The sequence below is a fragment of the Rissa tridactyla genome, chromosome 3 (assembly GCF_028500815.1).
Source record: "Rissa tridactyla isolate bRisTri1 chromosome 3, bRisTri1.patW.cur.20221130, whole genome shotgun sequence".
Classification (NCBI taxonomy): domain Eukaryota; kingdom Metazoa; phylum Chordata; class Aves; order Charadriiformes; family Laridae; genus Rissa; species Rissa tridactyla.
This window is the reverse complement of record NC_071468.1, coordinates 92,025,138-92,039,885: the sequence shown is the minus strand read 5'-3', so window position 1 is coordinate 92,039,885 and position 14,748 is coordinate 92,025,138. Positions and strand designations below refer to the sequence as shown.

The window sequence follows — 14,748 nt, the reverse complement described above, 5'->3', positions numbered from 1 at the left end:
ATAAGATTTAAGATTACGAATGCTTTAAGAGTAGCATGACTGCGTTCTGCAGCGTAAGGTATCAGATGGCTACCTAATTAAATGTATCTGTTTGTATTGTTTTTCACATCGGATAGAATAACAGCTAAGAATTCTTATAAAAGTTTTAGATTACTTGGCATAAAAAATGCATGCACTTCTGGTGCCCATTTGCAGGCTAGCGGCAAAAGCAGAAGAGACACCTAAGTCGTCCCTTGTGACAGTCCTATTTTTCTTGCTCTAAGAAACTGAGTACACTCTTTAAAGACCAAAGACTTCAAACAGAAGAACTGTGGTGTTGATCTTTGAGGTTGTACTGTATTCTCGTCTCAGGAGAATCTAACTTCCAAAACATTCGGTAAAGAAAGAGTTGAAAAATCAAGCAAACTTCACGCCATGATGATAAAACCATGCCGTTGATTTAATTTTTTTTGTTTGTTTATGTATTGCAGAGCAAATGAGTAAAGCAGAACAGGAAGCTTTTGCACGTATGATTTTTAATTCCCATTAGTGGTAGCTCCTCTGGAAATTGGAGTGATGAACAAAATGCAGCAGTTTCCTTAGTTCACCAATCCACTGTAATTTTTTTTCCATATTTACAGTCAGTGGTTAAAGCTTTACGTTGCCCTTCGTTGATAACATGATACTTGTGTTTTAGCATTGAACAGAAGAAGGTAGCTATAAACTGCTTGTTCTTTGGAGTCCTGATCCATGGGGCCACAATGGTGAGAGGTGGTGGAGTCTGGATAAAAGATTTTATTTTATTTTGGTAAGACGCTTTTTGTAAGTCTTTGTTAAATTTTACATACCCCTAAAGAACCTTTGTGCAGTGACTTAGGTTCACAAAGGCACTCGCATCTCCCCAAGTCTTTTGACTCTTCCCATCTACTTCTGGAAATCAAAGGGGAGCTGATGTTACAAACTACAACTTTGAAACAGTAAGAGTGAGGTAACAGCCATTTGCTTATCTTTCACCACCATATTTTTAAACCAAATCCTTTCCGCTTAACTCAACCATGCCTGCTCAAAGATGTGATGAAAGATGTCTGTTTTGTAGGCTCCAGTCTGGTTAAGGGAAGGTGTAATCTGGAAAGCGACTGTTCTCTGTGTTGTGGTGCGTTGTAGTTTTCTGACAGGCTGGCTTTTCCTTGCTTTTAGCGGATTTGCCTGTGGACTCACGCAAACCTGTGCTTACAAAAGGAAGCTTGGTAATGTACACCATACCTGAGGGATCCTGCATTCAGTTCTGCGAGTAATCGGTAGCCGCAACCTAGATTCAAACAGCCGGCTGTTTCTTTGATAGATCTTTTTTTTTTCTTCTTTTTTTTTTTTTTTCCTCTTCTCCTGCGAGGCTCATAGTTGATGTTCTTAGGGGAGAGTAAACAGTGCTATTTGTGATGCACGATGCTTAAAAAGATACGTGAGCTACGTTCATATATGAATATATATATGAACGGAAGGTTGTATGGATTAAAAAGCACCCATATTCTAGGAAACAAGATACTTACCTCGTCTGCCTTTTTTTTTTTTTTTTCCCCCCTCTTTCTTCTTCATATGTCCTTATTTTGTTGGGTTTTGTGATCAGATTCTCTCTGGAGTTCTTTGGGGTGTGACTTTACCAAAAGCAATCATCAGTATATAATGGTAAGTAATTCAGGAGAGGAAGGAAAAGATTCTTCTATATGAGAAAAACAACAGCAACAAAAAAGCTGGATGTACTTTTTTAAGTAGACGGTTTATTTTAATGGGATAGTCAGATCCACGTAGTCTATGTGTCCATTTGCGCAGTATCATAGATTCAGATGGTATTTACAAATCCCATCTGCAGGACCAGACTCTCTCTTACTGTAAGCTGACTGAATACCTTTAAGGTTAATGGGAGCCAGACTAGTTTGTTTCACCTGAGTATATTTTCCCCTGGAAGCTGTGAAGGGGGGGGACAGGGAAGGGAAAAGCACCCTGCTCTGCCCAGCCTGAGCTTCTTGCCTTCAGAGTATGTTTAGACTCTGGTCTTTAACCCAGAAATTAAAATACGTTACATTTCCTCAGTGGTTTAACTTAGTGAAATTAATCAATTGTTTACACAAAATTGTATCTGTTTAACCCTATTTCTAAGTTCAGGAACTTAGTTTACTTTTGCACCTCTACTGCTGTCAACTAAAAATGTATATACTAAATACAACTAAATATACTGATGCCAACTCCCAGCCGTAGTTTGCAAACTGCTACACAAAACCTCTACTCCCGCTGTCCTCCAAACGTAGCAGTTTTTAAATCAAGCTCTGTGACAGTGCCTGCTTACACCAGGTTTGTCCCTCCTGACTCATATTTTGGGAAACTAACGCATTTCCCTTATCTTTACAGGTATGTAAGAGGGAGTGCAGTGGTAGCCTGGATAGGGACATGAGTGTATATATTGGACCAAGCCCATGACATCAATTGTAGGAACTCTTGAGGAAATAATTGGTTGGGAATTTAAAGCTCTAGGATCCGAGTTCACTAGGCAGCAGGCTGAAAACAGAGTAATTATTTTAGCTCTAGATAACTTCATATTCTGTAGCTTCAGGCCTGGAAATGTATTTCATGCTATACATCAGTAACATGGTGGAGAGTGCGCGGTTCTGTAATACAAGAAAATCGGGCCAACCCCAAGCATGGCGCGTGTCTCACAGAAAATGAAACTAAATAGGACATAAGTTGTGGTGGAATGCAAACAAACGGAGTATGTTTCTTAAATGCTCTTTGGTTCTGAAAGCTCAACTGCTTTGTAAACAATATTGTAATAATATCTGTCCCTGTCACAAAAGGGCAATAAAAGGCCGTGAGAAGTTGCCCAGCTTCCTCCCATCCTGCAAGACCACTGAAATTTCTAGGCTTCAGACAAAATTTGCACTGACTCCTTCCACCACAAATGAATGTTTAGGTTCCAGAGTCAAGAAGACATTTTTAACAAATGTCTGGATTAATGTATTGAACGTGTTTGCATGGACGGCTTATGATATGATATTTAAATAAAAAGTGATACTGCTTTTCCCTCACCCCCGGGAAGGCAGGTCTTTGTTTTGCAGAGCAGTGTTCCCTGAATTAATTTATTAGTTCTTTTTTGCTGTACACCTTACCATACAGTCATTTTTTGTGAGCTCTTCATGCTACTCTCAATTATTCTCAGTCTTTAATGAATTTGGATGCAGTACAGTCAGCCTGGTTTCAGTATCGAACTTGCACCCCTGCGTCTCAGCCGTCTGTGTAAAGCATCTAAGTTCTCTGAGTCAAAGGAGGTTCCCCGTGTCATAGAGACATTGTCTAATTCAAATGCTTTTATTTAGACGCTGAATTTTTCAGGCCAGTTAGGAGCTGCTTGGGGTGAACTTGGCTTTATCTTGTCCACGGTCAGAGCTGCTCGATGTCATTATCTCTGTTTTGCAAATTGAGTGCTGAAGTTCAGGGAAAGAGGTTAAAAGCATTTTAGTTTAACCAAGTTTACTCTTAACTAAACTGAAATTCACACTCCAGCTACTCTCACTTGCGGGTGTTGAAAAGTAAGCTTAATGGGATCGCTGTTTACTCAACTACTTGGAGAGAGAAACCAATTTTGTGGTTAGGAGGACTGTTTGCCCAGATCGAAATTGTATTGGCCTGCGATTATCAGAAGCCGGCGTTGACGTGAGTGATTAATTCCGTTGTCCAATTTTTGCTCTGATCTTTACACCCAGACAAGTGCTTTCTGCAGCACTTGGACTGAGCTGTCATTTGACTTCTTTGGGTTTGCAAGTACTCTTGCAAATCTGACCCTAAGTTGGGCACCTGAAAATAAGAACACAGCTAATGACCACTGGAAAATACCTTTAAGTAACTTGCCAAATATTGGATAATTTTCCTGTAGCAATGGGCACGAAATGCAGTATTTAGTTGGTTTAACAATGAGAAATATTTTTTTCATTGTCACACCTTTTCATGGGATAACAGGAATCATACAGCTCATAGCTGTCTTTACTGTGAAATTTGAAGTTCCTTAAACGCTAGGCTTAGCATCCATTGAGAGAAGCGGTATCTGGAGACAACATTACATGCGATCACATAGAATTTTGTACATGCAAGTGGACTAAATTAAGGTTCCTTGGACAATTCAATAATTTTTGGATGCTTCCTATCTTGTTAGTGCTTGTGTTTGTAACTGTCTTGCTTACTGTGTATTTGGCATATTTGGGTTCTCCTGACTTCCATTGTCAGTATATGGCGGTCAATCATAGAACTAATTCCACAACTGTGGTTTTTGCTACTCTGTAAGCAGTTGTAGTACGCTGTCATTTTCTTGCTCACCTAGATGAAAACATGGTGCACAAACCCCAGTGACTTTTCAGGTTGTTTGCTGACAGCAGAACAGTGATGCACTTCAATCTTAGTTTTGTTCTAGGGAGAACTTGTTGTCGTGGTTACGGATCCTTCCCCAGCTGCTTCCCCTTGCTGTTTCCTTCTTTCCAAACCCCAGGTGACACCCTTTCTGCACTGGTTCTTCTTACAGTCTCTTGGCTCTATGTCGGTTAATCTTTTATTATGTCTTTAAGCTCAATTCTTCAATCTACACTCTAGAAAAATGGCCACAGCTCTTTTTCCTCCATGATCCTGTGTTGCCAAAGGAGCTTCATCAGCAGAGAAGCTGATGTATGACAAAGTACGGGCTGGATGAGCAGACAGTGAGGTGGATTGAATAACGGCTGAGCAACTGGGCCTGGAGGGTGGTGATCAGTGCTACAATGTCTAGCTGGAGGCCAGCGACTAGCGGTGCACCCCAGGGGTGAATGCTGGGTCCAGTGAATGGCCACAAAGATGATTGAGGGACTGGAGCATCTCTCCCATGAGGAAAGGCTGAGACAGCTGGGACTGTTCAGCCTGGGGAAGAAAAGGCTCAGGTGGGATCTCACCAATGTCTATAAATACCTAAAAGGGGGATGCAAATAAGACAGAGCCAGGCTCTTTTCAGTGGTGACCAGTCACAGGACCAGAGGCAATGGGCACAAACCTGAAACACAGGAGGTTCCCTCTGAACATCAGGAAATGCTTTTTTTTACTGGGAGGCTGATTGAGCGCTGGCACGGGTTGTCCAGAGAGGCTGTAGAGTCTCCATCCTTGGAGATACTCAAAAGCCATCTGGACATGGTCCTGGGCAACTGGCCCTGGATGTCCCTGCTTGAGCAGGGGCTTGGGCCAGATGACCTCCAGAGGTCCCTTCCAACCTCAGCCACTCTGTGATTCTGTTGAGCTTGCTCTCAGTTCCTGTACTTCGTGTGACACACCTGGCAGGGACCTGGGCAGCGCTGGAGCAGGAGCGCTGCAGCTACAGGTCCGCTGTTCTGAGAACGAAGCTACAGGGGTCAAGGCCAGCCCACGGGTAACCCTCATCAGAACTTCATACCTTGGCTAAATTTCATTGCATTGCAAGACTAACGTCAAAAGGCACATCTCTGGCATACAGACAAACCGCTTGCCAAATCTGAATCTATGGTAGGAGTCTGTAGGAAACTTTCTTGCTACGCTTAATCACCATTACTTTTCTTTAACGTGATTGTGAGCAGAACCATTTTAGCTAGCGTCCCCCTTGCAGCAAGTACCTAATTTGGAAAATTTCAAACTGAGCAACTGAAGGTTAGTCATGGTATTATAAGCAACTGAAAGCAAAATGCAGCAATTTTTGATACCTGCTATTTTTCTAGAATAATCTGTGTATCCTTTCTGTTCAGCAGAGAGGCCTTTCAATTAACAACTTGAAAAATTAATTAAATAGGCAACTTTAGCGTCTTGTAAAAAGTATAAAATTATTAGAAAGTGTCATAACTGCTGGCACCAGGAATTGTTGACGTTACCTTTAGAACAGAAATATGACTTAGCTGCAGCTATTCTGGGAAAACATACAAGCTAGATGTGCTTTAAAGTAGAACCTGTCAAATATATTAACTTTTGTGATTTATTAATTATTTCTGCTTTTTGCTCATATAACAAGCTTCAGTTTGTGTCCTATGTAGTCACCTTCTGTACCAAACTCTGTTCATATAGCCCTCGCATTTTTCAGCCAATGTGGCACTAAATTACTGTGATCATCAGGCTGCTTGTATAGTCAGAAATCCCCCGAGTCTGGGGAAGTGGGGAAAATTCTTTTGATTTCAAACTTATTTCTAACCACAAAGCTCATCCTCATTTGTCTGAGAAGCTGACCGTACTAAGAAGAGCTGCTATAGCGGCCAACCTCCCCCCGACTCGCCCACTGACTAGTATTTGCATTGAATGTCCACGCTTGAGATGATGTCATTCTGCATCTGTTTCAGATATGTGGCTTTACAAGGAATTAACTAAACTAACAGACTATCCTTAGGCTTTCCCACCTGGTTCCCATTACTAGAACTGCCTGTGAACAGCGAAGTGATTCAGATTATTAGCAGATTTAGTAACTGAGTAAGAACTGGACAATTTGGCACTCCCTGGGCCAAATAAACATGCCAGGAGAGGGAACATCATGCCGCAGTGGGTATTTAACTTCTCAATGAGGACTGCCTTATCTCGTACTAAAAGTCCTACCACAAGCGGTTGAAGTGGTGGTGGTGGAATTTCAGTGTGGGTGTAAAACCCAACTGAAGGGCTGCTCACCAGCAGGAAAGCGCTCAGGGTGAGGTTTAAGGTGACGTAGCTAGTACACGTCTGGGAAGGGTATGGGGAGCTTTTGATAGCATTTGAGTGCTCATGTAACTGCACTGCAAAGGAATAGAGAGAGATACCGAAACAACGTGCCGCTTTGGCAGCCTACTTTTCTGGCAAAGTATTACTTCTTCCTTCATGCAGCAATGGTCCCCAGGCAAATTCCTTGAGTGGTTTGCCCAGATGGATATCAACGACAGAATCTACATCTTTGAGAGTGGATTTATTCAACCAGCAATGTAAATTAAACTGTCTCTGTTCTGTACAATAACCCCGCAGTGACATGGGAGGGCTAGACAGGAGAGAGGCGCCTGCAAGAGCTTCACAGAATTTCATTCTTGTCTCAGCAGCATTAGTGATCTTCCTTTTCAACCTAGCAGCATGTTCCTCGCCCTATCTTTTAATTGAGACTGGATATTTTTTTCTTGCTTCTTTCATCACTGTGAAGTGTAGGAGAATCACAGCTGGATGCCCCCCTTATTCTGTGAATTAGATTACTGCTAGACCTGGTCCCTACCCAAAGGTATGTTAGAATTTCAAGTGGATCATTCATTCCTCTTCAGATTTTCTTTCTCAAAACTGTCTCAAATGCAAAAGCTTAAACTGCCTAAAATGAAACGTCTGAAACGGAATAAAAGTCCTCACAGTATGTTTAACATGATGTAATTGTTTGGGAGTGTGCTAGATGAGCAGCAGCCTTCACAGAAAGATTTAAAAATTAGCTAATTCACTCACAGAATTCTCTAAGGAGCGTGAGAAGCTACCAGTACCGTGATCTACCTAATCCATGCTGAAGTTCACTTAATTACAGGTGAACAGCTTTGGCTCCATGAAAGTACAGCCCTATGCCTGACACCTGTAGGTTACATATTTACCACAGGCTACATTTGTTTTTCAGGTGAGCCTGCAGTTATTTTATCAACAATTGCTGTTCATCACTAAAAAGGAAATCCATCTAGGTGATCATGAGGGGGGCAGGAGGTAAGCAAAAATTAAAAAAAACACAACTATGGTAATTACTATTGTGTGTTATCTGTGCAGCTTTTACTGGCTTCCCATTTCTATACTACAGCTCCTCCCTGTCCTCCAGAAGAAATAGCTAAACCAGTGGGGCCCATTCTGCTTTTAATATGCATGAGAGTGGGGCCCTGATATCTTTGCCAGAGAGAAGCTCCAACAAAAACAAAAGCAAATCCTCTCCCCAGAGACACAGGGCGTGTTGCACCAGGAATGGAATCCATCTGTCCTCAAAGACTGGGATGACTCCCGGAGTATCTTCCAGCTACTCTGGAGTACTGTAATCTCATTTTCCTGTCCTCACCATTTGTGTTTATAGAATGAATCTGCTCACAAAAGTAAAACAAAAAGCAATGGACTTCAGAAGGATTACAAGTTGGGGATTCCTCCTTTCATGCTATTATTTCTGCAAGCCTATTTCTCTGGAGTTACCCACAACTCAGAATAATCTATTCGCTTAATTGAATTATCCTTTAAGGAGAGGAAATAGAAAAATGGAGCCAGTCCACGGGACTTAGTCCCAGTCAAAAAACAGAGCTTCAGAAATTGGTCACGTGTTGCTAGGGCTGGCAATGCAAAACCACCAAACTAACAGGTAGCCTGATAACACAAAAGAAGAAACTACTTACCAATTGAAATGGAACAGGAGGACTTTAAAAAGGAACTCTTGTCTTAAAACATAACGTCTAAATTTTTTGTAACTGTAATGAAGCAGCTGGAATACAGAAGGCCTGCGGAAAAGTCAGAATATTTAAAAAATTAGGTGTAGTCAAAATAGGGGTTCATGTAAAATCTACTAGGAAGAAAGAGGGGAAAAAAAAAGGATCACTTAACAGCTGTCAAAATCAGAGAATTATGTATGTGCACATAATACTAAGTGAAAGGTAGCAGATAAAATAAGACTTACACACCGATTTCCAGTAAATAATTTACATGATAAGGAAATGAACGGCACTTATCCTCAAACCAAGACAAAGCCTCCTTGGAAAGAAACCAAAGGTTGATCCTGAAAGGAACGTCATCTTGGAGCTGGTAAAAATACTACTGCTAAAAATTCCAGCAAATTTTCATGTTCTTTCTCTGTCTCTGAACATAAGCTGCTAAAGCTTGAGCCAATTAGAAATGTTCTTTTGCAAACATATGAGCAAGCTCTTATTTATCCAGACAAATAAGAGAGAAACTGTGCTGGCAGGACTACGCTGGCAGTTACAATTGCTACGTTGGGAAACCAAAACTGTTTTAAAACCAGTGAATTCAGGGTTTGGTGGTTTTATTTTTTTGTTTTTTGTTTTTTTTTGGTTTTCACCAGAAATTAATTCCAAAACTATAAAATCATTTTAGGGAGCGTCAAGGCACTAAACTGAAATACTCAACAGTCATGAAACTCCAAGAGTTGACGCTGACAAGCTGTGAGGTATTTTAACACAACCACATTACACAGATACAGTGTAATTACATCACATTCATATATATTTAGAGTATGCCAACAAAGCAAGGCAAAGTAAATGAACTTCTGGCCTCATTAAGTCATTGGCTGTGACTTAAGTCAGCGCCCATGGACATTTTTACAGGCAGAACTATACCCATTACATGCCATGTGTGAAACAGTTGTAGCTGCGTGTAATCCACAGGGAAACCCAGCTAATATCGACGTGATTTAAACACAAGCTTTCCGCATGAAGAGATGTTTCTCTTCATCTTGTAGTGGATGTCAAACCTGATTTCTTGATTTAATTGTTCATAGTAAAGTGTGGGGAGAGAAACTTTAACACTCATGATACGAACCACTTGAGAACAGACATCTCGGGAGTAACATTTCCAGCCGTACAAGTGTGAGAGCCTTTACCTTTTTGTATTTATATTGAATGGTCTAAAACTTGATCGACTGAATTGTACATGAGAATTCATTTTCATAGAAATGTAAATAGCCAGGACATTGTATGATATTCTTTGAAATTAAAACATATGTAATATCCCCCCAGGGTTTTCTGAGAAGTCACCTGGGGTCCTTTACCTGCTTATCCTTCCAAACTACCATTCATCAGCTCTGAGAAAATATGATGCCTCATACAATTAACATACTTTTTTTTTTTTTTTAAAAAATACGTGGCAACTTTGAGGACAGAAAGTGTTTGCTATAATATGTAACAACCTGAATTCATACTTAATATATTCCATTTTAATATCTGGGTGAACGAAGACACTGCAGACATCTGGAATACCATCTTTGCAGCAGGGCTACAGCAGAGGCGCGTGTGTGCATCGACAGTCCTGTTAAAATGCCACGCCGCCTTGTCTCGGCAATCTTCCTGCCTTTGGCACGCTCGTGGGATTCCTGGTGCGCTGTCCATTAAATTCCATTTGCACTTTTAAGATTATACTAATATATATCTTTCCTTCATGATATCCTCGTTCATCACTAACAGACTCTTGTGGTCCGATGGATACAGTGTGAACCTGCCCCGAGTGAAAGCTATGCCCACAAAATTCATCTGCGTGTTGCGACGGTGAATGGGTGCTCCCCTGCTGCCGCTTCCCTCGCCTGACACGTTGAGGTGTGGGAAGAACTGGGTGATGCTTAAAGCACTCTGCTATCCTTCCCAGCCTCAAACTGCGTCTGTCCCTTATACAGCTATTAAGCAAAACTTGGTTGGCGTCTCCAACCTAGCCACGCTGTTCCTGGTGCTCTGAAAAGTCTCGGTTAGGCTGAAATTAGAGAGGTTGGCCCAACTTCCCTAGGAATGAAACTGGAAATGCTTCTTGCCTGCCTCCTTATACACGGGCAAGAGGTACAGTAAAACACGTTTTCCCTTGTCTTCTCTTTCCATCTTTTTTTCCCCTCCTTTGCTTAGGTTGAAGTTCTTGCACTCGGATTTTATTTGTATGTGAGTTTTCCTGTGTTTTCCCAGAAGATTTACAGAACTGCGTCTCGGGTCATTTTTATATTTCCCAGGAAGAAAAGGGGGGAGAGAGCAGCGATACGCTCCTCCTGATGAGGGAGTGGCACGTCAGATGGTGAGATAGTGCTCAGCACTGCTTGGCTGCTACGGCACCGTGGGACCAACCGGCTTGTTTACACTGAAAGTGTTTTCTTGATCATTTCCTGACATCGTATCCTCTTTTGCTAACAGAAGGGGTTTTATTCAGTCAGCAAATTTACATTTTTTATTTAATTATCCAGTCGGGTTTTTTTTCCCCAGATAATCATTTTCCTTATCTGCCTCTTACAAATAAAAGTAAGGCTGAACATATAAAGTACTGCCCTGAAAGGTAATGCCAAAAGTAAACTCCCATTCTCTAGAAGTTCTACAATATCTTGATTTGTCCAAATTGTCAAACATTCCTAAATTACATCAAGCGAAGATGCAACTGTCAAATTCACCTTGCCACTTTGCAGGCATGTGGAACATTTTAAAAACCAAAACAAGCTCATAGCATGTTCAGGAGTTGTAGGAATGTTAATCTGGACACAGGATTTAACTCCACCCACGCTCTGCCCGGGATGCAGGATTACTCAGGCCCTTTGTGTATTCCCATTTTCCTTTCCACGTGTACATCCGTGCTGACCCTTGACAGAACCCTTTCCCTAGAGACGCCCCTGGGGTTTCTCCTTATGTCCTAAAAGAGGCCAAGGCATCGTTATGAGTATCGTATCTATGGGGGATGATATGGCTGGAAGAAAACATTTTGTTTAAATTATTTATTAGCTAGCGGCTGCACTCACAATGTCCCTGGTGTTGTCCAAACACTCAAAAAGGATGCACACCCTGCCTAAAGAAAGGTAGTTAGGGCTGCAAGATTCAGAAAAACATAAGAGATTTTGAAGCATGAACTGGTTTGTTTCCCTCCATCAGCAAAATACACCAGAATTTTACGGCCATCAGGTGGAGACCAAAGAGGCCTTGCCCCAGGGTCACCGTGCCACTCACGGAGTATTGCGTGAAGAGGAGCGAAGTGTTTACAGGAAAGGCTGACAAACCAGCGGGCGATGCTAGGCATGAAGGCTCGTGAAGCCGAGGGATGGGGAGGCGAGGCAAAACTCCGGCAGGGCTGGTCAGGGAGGGGTGGCTGTGGCGGCCGCCCCGTCACTGGTGTGACACCGCGTCTGAGCGTGATGCAATGCTGGCAGGCTGGGACGCTCTCCCTGGTGTCCTGGTTTGAAGAACGTGCCCAAACCACGACACCGAGTCACAGCAGTGTGCTGGCCATGGGGAGGAATGGCTGGTGGGGAGGCAGGTGCCAGGGAAATCCCTCAGAGCCATCATGGAGGCTGGTGGGAAGGCAGGTCGACACCAGGGCTGCCTCGCTGGAGTCGTGAGGGACAGGGCGGGAAGGCACTATTCTGCCATCGAGCAGCAGCCCTGGCCATGGCTGCTCCCGCCTGTGTGAAACCCCTCATGGCGGGTGACTGGGAGCCGTGAGGACAGGGACACCACCGGGCCCAGGGTACTCTGCGGAAGGGACACAGCGGGAGAGCCACCACCTACCCTGTGCCCTTATGGGGTAATGGTTAATTAAGACAAAGATAACCCAAAACCTGACCCTATATGTAGCCGCATTGGTGAAAAAGAAAAAAAAGGAAAAACCCCAACCTTCTGCCAGGACAGCCAGGAGCCAGCCCCGAGCAAAGCATGTCCCCAGACCAGCCCCATGCACAACATCTCTGGTGCGGGAGGGCGCAGGCCCCCCGAGGAGCGCCGGGCCTCGCCCTGCCCGCACCGGTCGGGGCTCCCCGTCAGGCAACGCCGGTGCGGAGGGAAGGCCAGGCCCGGCCCGGCCCGGCCTTCCCGGCTGCCGCTGCCGCCTCCGCCTCCTCCTCCCGCCTCGCTCCCGCCGCCCTCGCCGGCGCAGCCCCCGCCCCCGGCCGGCCCCTGTGGCGCTGACGTCCCGGGCGGCCGTGCTGTGCCGGGCTGGGCCGTGCCGGACGGCGGCGCAGAGCAGTGCAGCGGCGGCAGCAGCAGGGCTGGCGGCCGGGCGCCGAGCACAGCGCCAGGTAAGGACGCGGCGCCGGTCAGCGCAACAGGCCCACGGCCCCCTCTTCGCTCTCCCCCGCCGCCCCTCCGCGGCCTCCCCCCGCCCGGGAGCCCTCTTGGCCGGGCCGCGGCGCGCTGCCCTGCCGCCTCCCCCCTGCCCCGGCGCCGGGTCGGCGCGGCGCGGCCCGCCGGCAGGTGCGGGCTGGAGCGACGGTGGCTTCTTTAGGGGCTGGTCGGGGCTGCCGGGGGAGGACGGTGAGGGGGGCGGCTGTCGCGCCCGGTAGCTCTCACCTTACGCGCCCCGGTAAGGAGGGAAACATACTACCGCCGACGTCCCGGCGCCGGCCCCGGAGTCTGCGGGCTCGGGGAGGGCCGGTGGCTGCCGGGGGAGCGGGAGGAGGCGCTCGTCGGGGCTGGGGAGCCGGCGGCCCCCCCTCGGGGCCGGGGAGCGGCAGCCGGACCTTCCCCGGGATGTACCGCGGCTGTCTGAGGGGATTCTCCCTCGGCTTACTTGAGCGAACCGTCACGGGGACGTCTTTCCCGTGTTTTCTTTTATTTTGGTGTCGTTCTCCGTAAAACGCCCATCCCTGCCGACTTACAGCCGAGCTCCTCTCCTCGTTTCCACAACGTTTCTGTGCTGGTGGCGTTGTCCTCCTCACGGAAAAGGAATTTTTTACAGCCTCAGCCGGCCGAGCACAGTATGAGCCGTGGTGCAATGGAAAACCGTCTTCTTGGAGTGTTTCTCCTTGAAGTACTTTTGGCAGGCTGATTCTTGGGAGAGCAGCGTGCAGTTAGGTGTGATGTGCTACCAAAAACTGGTACCCGGTTCCTGACACTTGCTGAAGAGGAAAACTTAGAAAGGTTCATCCCCTTCATGGGCTGTCACTTGAATACAATTTGCAACGCAGCACATTTATTGTTGGTACTTGGCCCTCAGATTCCTAACTAGTAAATCCGAATGCCACCGGAGGCCCGTAAGATTGAGATAGCTAAATGAATAGATTACAGGTTGCCTAAATGGAGGGCTGTTACCTGTTATTTCGCCTAAACATTGCTGATGGTCAGCCCTTTTTTTAGGAAGGTGGAGAGAGGCAGCACGTCCTGACTTGTGCCCCGTCTCGCTCCGGGAAGGAAGGGACCTTTGGGGCAATGCAATTCCTTGCAGCCTGGTTGGCATCGCTGGGCTGCGGGGTGGCCTATGGACTGGGTTCGCAGCCATCAGAGTGCAAAGGTTGGCTTCCTTTTGAGTATTCCCTTCTGTTGCGAACGTGACAAATTAACAGGGTAGAGAGGAACTTGTGAGTTAAATGCCATCTGCAACTTTTCTTTCCGAGACAGAGGGGGATGCTAGGGAAAAAAGCCTGGTAACAGTAGAAATGATTTAGTGATTAAAACTGTCCTTGTGCAAATTTAAACGCATAAGCGAATGTCTTCTTGCGGTATTTGTTTAAATGTCATAAAACTGTGCTAATGTACAAGTTAACTGTGAAGTGTACGGTTTATAAAATAACTGTAAAAGAAAGATCTGAGTATTGTTGAGGTGGGAGAGTAAATACCGAAACTGTCAAAGCACAAGTTAGAAGCCTTTGCGATGTTGTTTTTACTAACCTAGAAATTAGGATTCAGCTTGACTGTACTTTTAATGTGTATAAGTTAATAAACGATTTAGTGATGGTACAGTTATGCCTTTGACTGTGAAACTATGAAGCCAACAGTGTGAACATAAAGGCAGTAAAGTTTGCTGCGAGGCTTAATGGCTTTCTGAATTAAAACCATGTCAGTATTAGCTTCCAGAAATTGCAAGTAAGTTGAACTAATTTCCCCACCCCCATATTTCTAGCCGGAGTGGGTGTTCATGTATAATCGGCACTAAGTATTGTGTTCTTCAGGACCCGGCATCGCCATGCACCTTTGTTTTTGATATGGGGCAGTATTTTGACCCATTAACCGTAATGTTCTGATAAGCAAGGTGAAGCAGTGCTTCCTTGTGCCTGCTCTGCAGGGGTGGAGAAGGCTGTGTGACTCCATCTAACCTCCATGTTCTCTTGGTATT

The 14,748-nt window shown here is 45.0% G+C and overlaps 1 protein-coding gene across 3 annotated transcripts in view; it reads left to right on the top strand.

Annotated features, from left to right (window-relative positions):
* The first annotated feature begins 12,623 nt into the window (after positions 1–12,623).
* MYO6 (myosin VI) overlaps positions 12,624–14,748 on the top strand; it is a 115,994-nt gene continuing 113,869 nt past the window's right edge. Inside the window, exon 1 of one of the 3 annotated variants that reach the window (XM_054194099.1) lies at positions 12,624–12,715. The gene's annotated coding sequence lies outside the window, so the exon portion shown is untranslated. Of the gene's footprint in view, positions 12,716–13,049; positions 13,927–14,748 lie in introns of those variants that run through there. The other 2 variants (XM_054194098.1, XM_054194101.1) reach the window with 2 other exon arrangements.